The sequence below is a fragment of the Periplaneta americana genome, chromosome 6, assembly GCF_040183065.1.
Source record: "Periplaneta americana isolate PAMFEO1 chromosome 6, P.americana_PAMFEO1_priV1, whole genome shotgun sequence".
Lineage (NCBI taxonomy): Eukaryota > Metazoa > Arthropoda > Insecta > Blattodea > Blattidae > Periplaneta > Periplaneta americana.
The window spans coordinates 64,988,802-65,004,529 of NC_091122.1; the positions used below are offsets into that span (position 1 = coordinate 64,988,802).

At 35.5% G+C, this 15,728-nt stretch overlaps 1 long non-coding RNA gene across 1 annotated transcript in view; it reads right to left on the minus strand.

Moving 5' to 3' along the window:
• Window positions 1-2,116: 2,116 nt before the first annotated feature.
• The window catches only part of LOC138701388 (uncharacterized), a 43,961-nt gene continuing 30,349 nt past the window's right edge, over window positions 2,117-15,728 (minus strand). Inside the window, exon 3 of the long non-coding RNA XR_011332532.1 lies at window positions 2,117-2,738. This is a non-coding gene — a long non-coding RNA (uncharacterized lncRNA). The remainder of the gene's footprint in view (window positions 2,739-15,728) is intronic.

Consider the following 15,728-nt stretch of genomic DNA (forward strand, 5'->3'; position numbering starts at 1 on the left):
CCAGGACCTCCTATATTAATATAGGAGGTTCTGTCCCAACAGAAGAACATTTTATTTTACCAGTGGAAAAGAAAATACTCCCCCACCTCCAAAAAAAAAAACAGTTAAAGAGGAGTTTTCTCAGTCTTCAAGGCATCAACTCAATATAAAAGATCTGTAGTTTTGTTTATTATTTTGTTTTGCAGCCTTATCAATGTAATATATCTTTGTGTACCTCATACCATACCATACCATTTTAACATTGTACTGTAAACATTTTACTTGTAAACAAGAATTTGTAGCATAAAACATTGGAAAGGTTTAAATATTTGTCTCAAAATAAATATCTTTCATGTTTCACACAGACTTATTTTTAAGAATATTACTCCTTAATTTCCCAGATGCTGTATTACATTGGCCCAGTTTAATTTTACTATGGTTATATATGAGAAAACATAGGTGGGTCGAAGTAACCCCATGTGTCAGGTAACTTTGGCCCACAGCTTTGAACTGAGTTTTATCACATGTACTATTATCAGTGACTATTATGATTGTTGAAATCCTTTTAGGAAATGCTCCTGCACTCGCATATGAAATTTGAAGCTTTATCTCCGACATGTTTACAAGAAACCAGCAAAAGAACATTTAAAAATGTATTTCAGTGGGTCAAAGTAACCCTGGTTTAGGTACCATTAAGTTTAAAAGTGGCTTCATCTGATCGCGTAATTAAATCTTGAAGTTGCCTATCTGGATTGTGCTTTTTCATTGCATGAAGCAGTATTGGAATGTCTCACTCAACAAAATGCAATGAACAGTGAATCTGCAACACCAGTCGCTTCTTCTTCTTCTGATTTAAGGATGTATGCAGTAGAGCATCGATTAACCAAACAATTGGGGAGGAGGGGTGTACGGATAACCGATAATTTACGAAAATAAATTGTATTGGTGTCATAGAAACAGTATGAAACAAAGAAACACTGATATTAAACACAAAACTGTACATATATATTTTGTATTACACGTCTTACAAATAACACAGAGAACTGACTAGCCTAGTTTGACAAGTTCAAAATGACCATTAAAGTAGACCTACAGTTTAGGAAAAGAAGTCCAAATTCTTTTTTTTGTTTCAGAGCTGAGATTCTTTTTTGCCACCAAATCTCGCAAACAGCGCCAGCAGAACTTCTACATGGTGCACGCGCAAATTTGAATTTGCAGACTAGAACGCTTTCGGTTAACCTATGTTTCGGTTGGTCAGTATTCAGATAATTGATGCTCTACTGTATTACAAATATCGCACTTGGGCACAAAGGGCTCGTTGTGCACCCCATGAGCTGGAAATCAACCCAGAAGACTGCAATGTGGCATTGGTCTTGTGATGCTACTGGGTTTAATTTCCTGAAATTCCGAATGTTTCCCAAGATAACGATATCTGATTTGGCTTATAGCTGGGCTGTCCAGGAAATGTGAGGTGATGATTCAATCTCCGTCCCACATTTCCTACAAGTTGAGTCACCACTAAGGCCCAATATATTTTTTTTAAGCCCAGATCACATATATAACAGACTGCTCAGTCTTATAGGCTTTGACAGTAACAACTTTTGTTAGGTTTACTACACTGCCATCTAGTTGTTACATAACGAGTCACGTCATAACTCCATTTTAATTGCATTAACGACTGTACTGCCATCTCGTGTTCGTTTATGGCGGACAGGTGGCGATCCTGGCGGTTGTTCTCTTCAAAGTGCTACCGCTTTTAACATAAGGATGAGCAATCTATTATATATGTGATCAGGGTTGTTTAGTCAACTGTCCGAAGACAGGTCTGAACCTCACAAGTGATACCAACATGACACCACTTTTGAGGCTACTAGGCCAGGCCAGGAGATAATGGGGTAGGGTATAGGTGCTTATTTAGATGGCAATGTCTAGTCAAAAGTCTGGTTACCCATCTTAGAATTTTCCTTTCCAAGACCAGGGGTCGATTAGTTGTCAGGTTTTGGTTCTCCAATAAGAAGTTTAGCTTGTCTCATATCTGTTGCAGATCTCTGCAACAACCTATCATTACTGAATTCACTCAAAACCTGCAGAGTGATTTGATCTAAAACCCAGTCTGTAATCTGCAGCGACCTATTACACAAAAGATCTGCAACAGCATTGTTTTTGTACACTAGTTACCTTTAGGTAAGGTTATTTTACTTTCAAATTGAACGTAACTTTTAGCAAATAACTCCTCCTCTTCTCCCACTCCCATGGAGGGGAGGAATGATGCTTTTGATATTGCGGCCCATCCATAGATGTATTCTGAGGCCATTCACTTGGTTTATCACTCTCTACAGATCATAGAACTGGTACCTACACTGTATTGCAATAAGTTTAAAATCAGAATTAGCAGCATTTCACTTTATTTTTCACAATTAAGCATTGTCATCTGGTGAATTAACAAAATCAATGCCTAGATTAATATCAACCAAAATTGATTGTTCGAAACTAGTCATTTTGGGGATGCCACATTTCTGACAATCCGTTTGGACCGAGTTCCACCAAGTTGATCAGGTACAGACAATGAGGGACGTCACCAAAGAAACATATGCACATTCCTGGACCTCTTTGCCACACAGTCCCTTGGCGAGAGAGAGTGTGAAGCGTGCTGTGGAGTAGGCAACTGACAGGGATGTTCTTCCGATCCTATCCTTGGCATTTATGACATCCAGCACTGTATTTCAAATGCAGCATACAAGGAATGTGGACACATCTTCCTGAAAGCATAACAGATCCATCTCAAAACTAAAATTATTCATCCATTTCTCTATAATTGACATACATAGCAGTGGAGATTTGGGGAAAAAGAGTGAAAAGATGTAATTCGGGCAGCAGAGGTAATATATATACTTTATATACTTAAGAGAGTAGGTACAGCTTTGTGCACTGAAAAATTGACAATATGACTTTTTTTTTTCAGTGTACCGGTACATAGTTGATACATGGTTGTAAATTAATACACAAAAAACTCTATGCTTTCATTATATTAAAATAATGATTTAAATGCATAATGTAATTATTCAAAATGGCGGCTACTCCATAATACAGATTTTGCCACAGGTGTAGCTCAGTCGGCTAAGGCAATTGCCTGCCGATCCAGAGTTGTTCGCGGGTTCGATTCCCACTTGGGCTGATTACCTAGTTGGTAAGGCAAATGTCAGGTAATCTATTGCGAATCCTCGGCCTCATCTCGCCAAATATCTCACTATCACCAATTACATTAATGCTAAATAACCTCGTAGTTGATACAACGTCGTTAAATAACCAAGTAAAAAAAATACAGATTTTCGTTCTTAACCAATTTTCAACATTTCCATGTTCTGTTATTTTCATTTTAAAACTGAGATATAGCTCTATAAGACTGACCATAATCAGTATATTTTTAATTTATGTAACAAATTTTCTAGATATTTTACCTTAAAATAATTTTTTAGACAAAATAACACATAGCTGCAGGGGCAGATGCAGGATTTTTTTTCGGGGAGGGATTTGAGGAGATAGTAAAAATAGAATAATGAGAAATAAGTTTATATACTCACAATTTGTTTCCGAGTCACAAACATTTACAAGTTGGCCTATGTAGCGTAGTCGGTATAGCCTTCTGTGCTCGAAGTTGCGGGTTCTGTCCCAGCACAGTTCGATGGCATTTAAGTGTGCTTAAATGTGACAGACCTCATATCGGTAAATTTATTGGCATGTAAAAGAAGTCCTGCGGAAAAAAAATTCTGGCACACCAGTGATGCTGATATAACCTCTGCAATTGCGAGTGTTGTTAAATAAACAATGACAGAGTGATATTTACAGAAGAAGGTGACGAGACTTCTTAGACATTTCATCCAGTACTTCATAAGCTTCTATTTCTACATTTTTATGTATCATCATCAAGACCAGTCCATTTAATCTGTCTGCTCCTCAAGTAAGTCTTCAAATACCACAATGTTGAGAACGACCGTTCTGGTGTTGCTGTAGTTACAGGCAACATACAGAAAAGTTTTAGTGCCTTGTAAGTGCAGGGAAAAATATTTTCATTGCACCTGTTCAAAGATGATATAAAATCAGTAGGCATTAGGTGAAGATTTTTCTGATCAAGGAAATTTCTTTTCCACATCTTCAATTCATTGAAGAAAGACTCTGGTGATGCATCAACATCATTGGACCACTGATTTACTATAGCCTCAACAACAGTTTCTAAATCTTCATCTGATGCTCGCACTATGTTTTAGGCAACAAAGTTTGTATGGACTTTAGGATTCCCTTATGGTTTAAAAACCTGTCCTTGAGCTGACTAATGAAATAGTCTAAGAAGGTAAGGAGAATTGGAAGCCTAAAATACTCTTCAGGACTCTCTGTCTTGAAGTTAGAATGCTGTGTTTGTCTCCCTGCACTTCTTGGAATTTCCAGCGTAATTCCAGTCAGTTCAGCAACACTTTTTGCCTCTAGGTTCACTGACTGAAAATTTAAACGAAAATCTTCCAGTTCTCTTTCTAGATTCTTACATAGTTCAATGCATGTCTTAAGGTCCATCTGTTCTGACTGTAGTAGACTGGCTAAACTATGTGACAGGCTAAAAACATGGCTAGCTACATTCATAGATACCAAAAATGTTGGTTTCTGTATGGCTTATATTATGATGTACCGAAGTACATATGATAATATTTTAGTGCAGAAATTCTGCGTCATCATATGATGATGGAAGAGTGGAACAGAGAAAAATTCTCTCCGGCACCGGGATTTGAACCCGGGTTTTCAGCTCTACGTGCTGACACTTTATCCACTAAGCCACACTGGATTCCCATCCCGATGTCTGATCGAATCTTCTCAGTTTAAGTTCCACCTATTGGGTTCCCTCTAGTGGCCTATCCTCATGCACTGCGTCATAGAGATGTATGACAATGGCACAATGTCCATACATGTGCAGAGGTGCATATCATGATATGCGAAAAATAATCACTTTGTGATTTAAGATGGTGCTTATTCCGTCGGATCCTGGCCACTTTGTCACTCATAACGAGTTATATTATTAGTCCTCTTGCATTGGAATAATAATAATATGGGACAAGGAGGAGACGTTTGTAGTGCTATAAATTGTAGCAACAGTAAGAGAAAGAGGCCAGAGTTATCCTTTTTCCGAAAGATTCAGAAGTAGTAAGTGCCAGAGAACAGTGCTACTCTTCAGTGGGCAGCAGATCAGAGTTGCGAAGCAGAGGCAAGAAAAATCCCAGATACAGGGATACATTTATTTAACATTTTAGCAAAGAGAATATACCTGGAAAACCCTCTAATTCCTATGTACATTCACGAATTAAAATCAATATCATTTTTGTTTCTTGTTTCGTATTTTTTCAAAAATTTCGGGAGGGGATATATCCCCTTAATCACCCCCCTTGCGTCCGCCCCTGCATAGCTGATACATGGTTGTAAATTAATACACAAAAAACTCAATCTTTTCATTATATTAAAATATGTTTCAATTTTTTACCAATGATTTAAATAATGTAATTATTCAAAATGGCGGCTACTCCATCATAATACAGATTTTCAACATTTCCATGTTCTGTTATTTTCATTTTAAAATTGAAATATAGCTCTATAAGACTGAGCATAATCAGATTTCTAGGCAAATATATTTTTAATTTATGTAACAATTTTCTAGTTAAAAATATTTTTTTAGACAAAGTAATAGAGGGGGCTTGAGTCTGGTCATTTTGGTATATAATGTACGCTATGTAAATATGCAAATCAAATTTTTTTCATAAATTTCTGTTTAATAGTTTCAGAATTATCACTGATATGGATTTTCAAAATGTAGTTAACCGGAAGAGAGCATTGAAAATATAACATGCAATCACAGTCTACTATTAGTAGACTGTGTTTATAGTTTTATGAATGTGTCCACAAAATTTTACGGCCGAATTCCAATTATAAATGGGCTTTAAAAATTTAAAGAGACATGGCCGCTCTGTGCCACGCCCACTTTTTTACCAAATACTCCAGTCATCCTTCATTTTCTCTCTTTTTGTACATGCAAACACCCGGAAATGCTGTATGTTTGAGTGTAGATGGCTGTGAGCAGGTGTACCACGTGATTTTAGGCGGGAAGAGCATGCTTGCTTTGATTTCTTGGTTTGGAGGTAGTAAACACGCGTTTGTTGTGAAGTTGATTTTGTAAGTTTTGTCTTTCACGAGTGTTATTTATACAGTATGCCTCGTTTCAGTAACAGTGTGTTCAGAAAAGTGAAAAAAAGTATTATAACTAATACAAAAAAGAAACGTGTGTGTGTGTTCAAGAAAAGGTTAGGGCTGTACCAACTCTCAATGTAGAAGGACAACTGAGCAGGTCTAGCATAAAGATTGGAGAAGGAATTGAATTGCAAAATAATGTTGATGAAAGTAAATTGAATACAGGGTTTAGAATAAATGATTTGTCCATTCTTTCCTCTGCCATAAACAATGCCTGTTGTTGCTCAACTTGTGGCTCCAAATCATTCAAAATTCATGATGATGAAAACAGGTTTGGTGTTGTTTGTACTCTCCATATAGTGTGTGACAATTGTGGATTCGATTCACAATTTAAAACTTCTAATAGAAAAAATAATGCATATGAAGCCAATGTTAGATTGACTTACAGCATGAGATGTGTTGGTGCTGGGAGGGAAGGAACAAATTTGGTTTGTGATCTCATGAACATGCCTCCACCAACAATACGTTACACTGATACTAATAATGTGCTACTAAAATCCCTGAAAAAAGTGTGCGATGAGTCTATGACAAAAGCAGTACAACAAGCAGTCTCTGTAAATTATTGTGATGGAAATGATCTATCTGTGTCCTGTGATGGTACTTGGATGAGGCGTGGATTTTCCTCCCTCTATGGTGTATCGACCGTAGTCAGTATCGATACAGGTAAAGTATTAGATGCCCAAGTACTGAGTAAGTACTGCACTACATGCCCCACCAGAAAGAAAAGTGGAAATAAAAATGAAGAGGAGCAATGGGAAGAAAATCATAAGTCTTGCTGCAAGAATTATCATGGTTCTAGTGGTGGGATGGAGGCAGCAGGAATTAAATTAATTTTTCATCGTTCCCAAGAGAAATATGGTGTACGCTATGTAAACTACTTGGGAGACGGTGATTCCAGTGCCTTCAAAAGTGTGTTTGAAAGTGAGCCATATGAATCAGATTGCCCTATTGAGAAGCTGAAGTGTGTTGGACACGTCCAGAAACGTATGGGTTCTAGCCTAGATCATATACAAAACAGATCAGCCAAGCTTATATTAAATTTAGACGCAACTGGAAAATAACGGACGCTATGCGTCGCTAGTGTCGAGAAATGAGCTTGCACTAACCAACACTAGATGGCAGAGTACCTGAAAAGTACATAGAGTAATACGACTGTGGGATGACTTTTTTAGGTCATGCCACCTCCAAATATCTTTCTCATTGTAATGTGAAGTTATGTTACTTTGATGTGTCGCTAAATTGTAGCATACAGAAGCTTGTTTTACCAAAATTCATCAACACACATAGATGACATTTTGGTACATGGCTGATATAATGTTATATAATATCAGTTTTTGTTTACCACCTGTGCTTATCTTAATATTAAGATAATATTAAGATTAAGATAAGCACAGGTGGTAAACAAAAATTGATATTATAATACAGTGAGCTTATCGGCATCTCCAAAATGAAACTGATATAATGTTGTTTGCGTTCAATATATAATCTGTCATCATTTGATGTACGATATCTAATTGTTTTTAATTTTCAGTATACAATACCTCACTAGCAACAATTAACACAAAATACTAAAAAGAGCAGATTTGTCTGCGTTTGTTGAATGCACATCATGATGCTCACGAAAAGGCACTAATTTATTTTGTGTGCACAAGATTACAATTTTTTAATATGAAGGAAAAGCAGGTATTCGTCTTCTGAAATTTATCCGATAGGGGAAGAATTACAACTCCCTCCACCCCCCAAACATGTTTCCTCTTTGCTAGGCCTACATGTTTTCATTTTACAGGTGTATTATATGATGCGATATGGAAGCAGATAAATAATAACTGTACGTTTCTCGTCCACATTAAATTCAACGTGTTCATAACGTAGGCCTGATATATTGCTTCATGTAGGCTACACAGCTGGCAGTGTTCTTTTTACGAATAAGCGGTCGTACAAATCATTTTCTTTTCATCTGAACTATTGCTAGAATATGCGTTTGTTTTTTTATTTGCTCTGTATGTTGTTAAATAACTACTGAACATCGTCTTTGGTTAACAAATTGTTCTAGTATTCGTTTCATATCAGTCTTACGGTATTGAATTATGTCCATAACGTGGGCGAGATGATATCAGGCTGGAAAATTCGCTCTGAATGCATTTTTTTACACAATTTTCTAATTTTCAGCAGATTTACGATATCCTATGTGGTTTCTCTGCCAATGCAGAGTTAATTGCAATATACGGTAATTCTGTTATTTTCCTGGCACTTTTATATCCGTTCTCATAAACGTACTGATTTAGATTATTTACCCTACTGTAGGTATTTTGCTATCTACAAATCATCGTTAGTCAAATGAAATAGTCTATAATAGTTGTTTGTAACGAATTAGTAGACAACCTCAATCCCTCCTGATCGCCTCCCTTACGAATTTCTTTCTCACTTTAATCAAATTTCATTTATACTGGTCCTTAAATTACATAAACTAGTGCTGAGGTAGTTACGGTGATTTCTGAAGTGAAAATCGTTCAATTTATAAGGGTGAAATCAAAAATAATTTTTGTAGCCTTTCCTTGTCCTTAATTGAAAATTTGAGTAACTTCATATTACGACAATATTTCTTCCTTCTTCTGCAGTTAACATAATCGCAGATGGACATTTCTAAATGAAGTTTGTTACACAGAAACCTTTGAGACAATATTGACACTTGAAGTTCTTTATATATATATATATATATATAGTTCATCTATAAGAGTTAAACTAGCGCTGCATTATGCCATGCACCCCACCCCTTGTTTTCTCCCTTGAAATATATCGGTGCCGGGTAGAGTTCCCGGGTAGCTCAGTTGGTAGAGCGTTGGTACGTTAAACCAAAGGTCCCGAGTTCGATACCCGGCCCCGGAACAATTTTTCCCTATAAATTATTCAAATCAACTTTGCAGGGAGGTATACCTGAAAATCTTGATTAGCGCTGAGGTAGTTTCCTTCATACTCAGCTTCTTCACCTTGCATACATGAGTCTGTAACAGGTTAGGTTTGGTCAGTGCTGTCATGGTAATTTTTTTCTTGGCCATGCACCCCACCCCTTGTTTTCTCCCTTGAAATATATTTTACTCTCCTCTCTCTATCTCTCCAATTGTCATTTAATTATTTTTTTTTTAATATTAAAGAAGAAGTAAAATTGTTTTGCTTTACAATTTAATTGTACAAGTTTGATTTAAAGAATACACCATGTAGCACCACCATTGATGCACACTTGTCTCGATGAATCCTGGAGTGTATATTTGCAGCACTTCTCGTTTTTCAACCATTATTTTATATAATTCTGGATTCCAGTGCTGAAGAGGTGGATAATTTTTTGTTTATGAACATCAAACAAAATACCGGTAGGTACAGTATGAACAGCAAGAGATGATCTAAGATCTGTATAGATCTCCATGTACAAAACTTAGGCACCCATATGCCGTATGGCTCCTTACAGACAAAATTTTCATTTCCCCATACGATTAATTAAAAAAAATTGTAGGTTCCATGCGATATATGGCCTCGTGTGGCCTCCATGACAGCACTGGGATCAGTTAGTTTAGGCACTTTTACACCTTGCATATACAATCAAATGCATCTCCACAAAAAAATTCCTTATAAATTGAACAGTTTTCACTTCAGAAATCACAGGAACCGCTTCAGTGCTACTTTCACCCAGGTAGTAGTTAGCAGTTAATCATTTCAAAGCTCTTGTTATATTATGAAATAGCATCACACAATGCTACCAAAATAAATGTTCCCAGTGTTAAAATTACAGAGTGTAAATTTCGCTTAGGACAGCTTTTGCTCTGGAAAATTAAAGGAAACAAACCGTACGTCAAACCAGCAGCTGAGACACAAAGCACCTGAAATTCGAAAATAGTTAAAAATTTTTATATTTCGTTCTTTCTTATTTACCAGCAACAGAAGTACCTGTATCAGATTTTTTGCAGAGCTAATATCAGAGGCCCCTCCTATTAGAGAATGTTTTGAATATTATTATATTCTGGAAAACTACATTGGCACATCAACCTCCCCTCCCCCCGCCTGAATTCTGAGCTGAAGCACGAAAATTTCAAAATGTACAAACTACAGATGCGGCAGAATGTTACCACAGTGGTCTTCAGCAAGAATTTTGTAAGACATATCCAAATATCTTCATGGTCATTATATGTATTAAAGTAAAACATATACTACATGTGAAGTACCTACTAAAAATGAGAGAAATAGAAATGGGAAGGACAATAAAAAAAAGTGGAATGGACAAACACTAAGAAACTATTCATCTTGAATCAGTATGAACAATAGGACACTTTTTTTTTTGGTGTTAGTGGTATAGAATATAAAATTAAGTTGCATCAATAAGTTTTTCGAGTTTAGCATTACTTTAAGTGTTTATTGTCCCCCTGTTGGAAAGATGGAATTACTTTGTTTGAAACTTGATGAAATTGTATTGTACCTTAACTCAATTTATTAAGGTACAATAAAATTCAAAATAATAACTGCAGGCCATTTTAAAATAAATCTGTTGGATGTAAATTATTTCTTAATTTATTAGGACCATAAAGGTATTTTTACAAGCGATAGATTGAAACATTTTTATCTTAATAATTTAATGTAGGATGATTATTTCGGGAATTGTTATGCTCTAAATTGTGAGGATATTTTAATACTTTTTTAAAATATAAATTTGGAATATTTTTCCAGTTAGTAAAGAGTAATTCAGAGAGACAGAGGTCTCAAGCATATTTATTGACACATGCCAGAATTAGATATGAAAAAAAAGAGTTCTTGCACTAACATACTGTTTATAAAGTAACCAAATCTTAAGAAATACAGTATATGTACTGGTATTCTATATAAAGGCATAGGAGTGAATATAAATCTGTTTTAAGGAATTCCTATTTAATATTCCTGCTATAGGAACATGACAAAATAAATACAACGCAGCATGGAAGCTAATTCAACTCTTTATCGAGTATTGTTGATGAGATGTGTTATGAAGGTAGACCGAATCATTCAATATAAATGTATAAATAGGACGAATAATAATAGATTAATTTCAATGTATTTAGTATCAAAACTGAAAGCGGTAACTAGTCTATGAATGATGTCTTAACAAGTATAAATAAAATGGACTCTTGACAAGAGACACACATTTGGCTTCAGTAATAACTAGGACTTCAAGGAATTTATGGTAGCTCACCTGTCAGGCAAAACTCTGAATAGTCATCATTGTCAAACTATAGAAGCGCGATTAAAAAGTATTTTTTTCCCCACCCATTACATATGATTGCTTTTTTCAAGTTCCGGTAATAACTTTAAATTAATTATCCCACATATTTGGGTGGGGCCTTTCTTTGTTTCTGACATAATTTATGAGAGTTTCTCTTTTACACTTCAATAGAGAAATACAACTTTCAGTGGACAATGAATGTGTAACTCTAATGGAACTCTGAGAACCACAGCATTAATGTTTTCTTCTTTTCTTTCTTGCCCTTTAGTTTTTGATGCAGATAACATCATGCTATTGGATAATTATACATGCACCTTTCTAATAAAATTGGCATATATTTCACTGGTCTCAGAAGTAAAATTAAATGTATAATAGCTTCTCGGTGAAAAATATTTACTGAAAATTATTGTAGGATTTGAATAGAAATGCCACTTCTCAGGCAAGGTTATTCGTGGATGACTGTATGATATATAGAAAAAAATTAGTGATAAATCTTATATCACCACCTTGCAAAACTAGCTTGACGTTATTGAAAACTGGACTACAACAAATAAAATTAAAATCAATGTGAGCAAAAGTAAATCAATATGTATCCTTCTGTAAAACAAAATTAAATTCGTCTCACATACCAATTAAATGGATCACCAGTGCCACAAGTAAACACTTAGGTGCTGTATATATTTTAGTAACAAACTGGTTGAAATAAGTCACTAATATTACAAGGATAGCTTGGAAAGCACTACATTTCTTTATGTGTATTCTTAAGAAAGCTAACCGAAAGTCAAAAGAATTAATGTACAGTTTCCCTGGAAAAGGATGAGACGATTGAATATTCCCAAATCTCAGATGTAAGACACTGCGCATGATCGGAGACCAGAGCACTGATACACAAGATAACGAATATTGAGTTACTTAAATGCAGGCTATTTGGTTTGTTACTACCATCGTTCCGAAATTCACTTCAAATACTGCAAAAAATATGATAATATTACGTAAATAAAATATAAATATATACGTAAATCGTGTAGTAAAATCGACAATGGACCTTCATGACTAGATCGACACTCCGCACAGAAAGGAAAGCTTTCGTGTCGTTTCAATAGCTCAGATGCTAAGACTTCTGCCTGTTGTGTAGAAGAGAGCGAGTTCGATTCTTAGTCTACGTCAACGAATTTTTTTTGTCTAAATAATGTTGAAATAGTTAAGTAACGTTAAAATAGAGTTTTACAAAGCCCTGAAATTAAAACTGATCACAGACAATACAAAATTACAAGTTATAATATTATAAACGTTAATCTAGTGAATGCATTTACATACACACACATATACAATGTAAATGCATATATATTAAAAACTAACAATTAAAATGAAATTTAAAAATATTCCTAAGCCACACAGACAAACTTTTACAAAGGTTTAGAGTCCTTAGGCTATGTCATTTGCTGAGTAATTATTACAATATTTTATTAGTAGCTTTCCCATATGTGTAAGAAATGCACTCGCACAAAACACTTTTTGTTAAAAGTGTGGCTTTGGATTATTTCACTCTCACCCCTTGAGTTGATTTTAACTATTTTATCTACGTGTTTCCAATAGTGTTTAATTTAATGTGCATTCAATTTTATTCATGTTATGATTGAATGAAAAAGCAATGTTGCAATTATTGACTAATTACATATATTAATACTAATTATTAAATGCAACTGTTAAGTAACCAATTGCAGTGTCTTTTGCAAAATCTTTAATGTTTAAGTTGTCAATAATATTTCTGTACCATATACTATAAGACGTTAAAAGAATTTGCAATAGATTTGGAATCCTCTACTTTATAATCACTTGTTTTAATGGAAAAATATTTTCTTTCTTAGAATATCTACAAGTTTAACTTTAATAATATTCCGAATAGCTTTAATTGCATTATCTGAATTTTGTACTTTTCTATTCAAATGTATTCTATTTCCCTCTTTCATTATTTTTGATAAATTACACTGTACTTCTTGTAATATTTAAGAACATGAGGATCATTACATTTCAGCTCATTACATAGAGATTCTTCTTTTTAATACATTAGATTTTTAAGTCCCTACATTATCTACATTTTTTTACTTTTGAATTTTTTCACAACATTCAGTGGAGAACATCCACTGAAGTGATTCTGAAATTAAGTGAAAGATACAATACATTTACCCTTAATACCAGTAGTACCAGTATCATATACGTTTTTCCAAGATTCATATTGTAGACATAAATGTAAATAATCACTAGATACTTGAAATTGCTCAGTGACATTGGAAACACTTAGGATTTGTTTATCATGTTCAGAAAAGCCATTGATTATAGATTCTGTCGAATAGAAATTCAGTCTAATTCTATGTACAAAACTTTTATCAATGGCTGTGCTACTTCAGCTTGTATGCTGGTAGGAAAATTACGCTACAACTAAGGTTGTCAGTTTCAAGGAGTGAATTTAATTTACTTTTACGGAAAAGTTCCGAGAGATAATCTATGTTTATGTCACTACAGAGTAGCCACCTATGCCCACCGACGCCCTCGAAATCGAGACGAATTGTGGAATCAAGTTATTGACACCTGGGAAGATCTCGCCGAGGATCAGAACCTATTGCACAATCTTGTGACATCCATGCCGGATTGACTTAGAGCTGTAATAGAAGCTGATGGCATGTGGACAAGATTTTAAGTTAACAGGTCTCGTTTTGTTTCTTATGATTATTGTTTCAGGAAGAATACTTTTAACTTCCAAGTAAGATTTTTTTTTTGACGAGGTTCAGCCCACTTGTAAGACCCAGAATTTGGGCATAAATTATTCCATATTTTTCGACAAATTAGACAGTCGAGGAACTGTGAAGAAATTAATTACACATCAATAAAAAAAAGTTTTACCCGGGATCGAACACGAGACGTTTCGGTTATATAGTAGAACCGACACGCTACTATATGAGCTACCGAGACAAGACAGTGACAGCAGCAGTCCAGAATGTAGATCCCATAGCAGGCGTTTGCCATTTGGTACAGAGAAGCAATGATATTTTGTGACTCGAGCTATGTTGTGAAATCGTGGCCTTAAATCGCTATCTTCTTCGTGATTCTTATTCTGGTCCTTGCCCTTGTTGTGGTCCTTGTAACAATTCTTGTTGTATATGTCATGGTATTTATTGTTACGTCGATATCGAGTGAACCGTGCTGTAGAACTTTAACTTCCGACGACCAAGAGTCGTCTCATTCCTTTTAAGGGTAACTGTACATAACCCATGTTCGGTCCACTGCTGTGGAGTAATGGTAGGCACATCTGACCGTGAAATGAGTGGGTCCGGGTTCAAATCCTGATTGGGACAAGTTACCTGGTTGAGGTTTTCCCCAATTGTAAGGCGAATGTCATGTAATCTATGGCGAATCCTCAATCTCATCTCGCCAAATATCATTTCACTATCACCAATCTCATCGAGGCTAAATAACCTAGTAGTTGATACAACATCGTTACATAATCAATTTAAAAAAGACGTCAGATAAGCAGAGGAAGTTACAAAAGCTTGTGGTGGCGAATTTAAAGTTTCCGTGATGTTCAAGAAAGGAAAGTACTACAAATGGGAGGAAAAGTAGATAGCCTATATTGGTGTATTCATCACATGATATTACACAGGAGATATCACCACATATGGTTGTAAATAACCAAGGACATTTTAAATCTGAATGTGTATTTTAGTGTAATCAAGTGTTGCTTTGTATAGTAAGAACTGTAGGCACTGTGTATAAATCTCGATATGCTTACTTACTTACTTACAAATGGCTTTTAAGGAACCCGAAGGTTCATTGCCGCCCTCACATAAGCCCGCCAGCGGTCCCTATCCTGAGCAAGATTAATCCAGTCTCTATCATCATACCCCACCTCCCTCAAATCCATTTTAATATTATCCTCCCATCTACGTCTCGGCCTCCCTAAAGGTCTTTTTCCCTCCGGTCTCCCAACTAACACTCTATATGCATTTCTGGATTCGCCCATACGTGCTACATGCCCTGCCCATCTCAAACGTCTGGATTTAATGTTCCTAATTATGTCAGGTGAAGAATACAATGCGTGCAGTTCTGTGTTGTGTAACTTTCTCCATTCTCCTGTAACTTCATCCCGCTTAGCCCCAAATATTTTCCTAAGCACCTTATTCTCAAACACCCTGAACCTATGTTCCTCTCTCAGAGTGAGAGTCCAAGT